The sequence below is a fragment of the Sapajus apella genome, unplaced genomic scaffold (assembly GCF_009761245.1).
Source record: "Sapajus apella isolate SASKATOON/1434 unplaced genomic scaffold, GSC_monkey_1.0 scaffold10430, whole genome shotgun sequence".
NCBI classification, from domain to species: Eukaryota; Metazoa; Chordata; class Mammalia; order Primates; family Cebidae; genus Sapajus; species Sapajus apella.
In genome coordinates, this window is record NW_022447351.1 from 340 (window position 1) to 1,230 (window position 891).

Here is an 891-nt window from a genome sequence, read left to right on the forward strand (position 1 = left end):
CAGGCATATTGCTACCTGGCGTTCCTGTGACGGTGAGGTTGTGGACAGCTGCATTTCTGATGGTCAGGCATAGTGCTGCCTGGGGTCCATGGTGAGGCTGAGGCTTTGAACGGTTCAGATGGGCAGACACAGTGCTACATGGGGTCTCTTGTGAGGCTGAATTTTTGGAGAGTTGAGATGGGCAGGCACAGTGCCACCTGGGTTCCTGGTGAGGCTGAGGCTTTGGACAGTTGCATTTCTGATGGACAGGCACAGTGCTACCTGGGGTCCCTGGTGAGGCTGAGTTGTGTGGACAGTTTAGATGGGCAGGCATAGTCCTACCTGGGGTCCCTGGTGATCCTCAGGTTGTGGACCGTTCCCATGGGCAGACAGTGCTACATGGGGTCCCTTGTGAGGCTGATTCTGTGGACAGTTGAGATGAGCAGGCACAGTGCTACCTGGGGTTCCTGGTGAGGCTCAGGCTTTGCACAGTTGCATTTCTGATGGGTCAGCATAGTGCTACCTGGGGTTCCTAGTGAGGCTGAGGCTGTGGACAGCTGCATTTCTGATGGGCAGGCACAGTGCTACCTGGGGTCCCTGGTGAGTCTGAGGCTGTGGACAGATCAGATAGGCAGGCACAGTGCTACCTGGGGTCCCTGGTGAGGCTGAGGCTGTGGACAGTTCAGATAGGCAGGCACAGTGCTACCTGGGGTCCCTGGTGAGGCTGAGGCTGTGGACAGCTGCATTTCGGATGGGCAGGCACAGTGCTACCTGGGGTGCCTTGTGAGGCTGATTCTGTGGACAGTTGAGATCGGCAGGCACAGTGCTACTTGGGGTTCCTGGTGAGGCTGACGCTGTAGACAGTTGTATTTCTGATGGACAGGCACAGTGCTACCTGGGTCCCTGGTGAGG

The 891-nt window shown here is 57.1% G+C and overlaps 1 long non-coding RNA gene across 1 annotated transcript in view; it reads right to left on the reverse strand.

Moving 5' to 3' along the window:
* Positions 1-368: 368 nt before the first annotated feature.
* The window catches only part of LOC116548357, a 1,389-nt gene continuing 866 nt past the window's right edge, over positions 369-891 (reverse strand). The window contains exons 2-3 of the long non-coding RNA XR_004267405.1: positions 503-567; positions 369-437 (exon numbers count right to left, since the gene is read on the reverse strand). This is a non-coding gene — a long non-coding RNA (uncharacterized LOC116548357). The remainder of the gene's footprint in view (positions 438-502; positions 568-891) is intronic.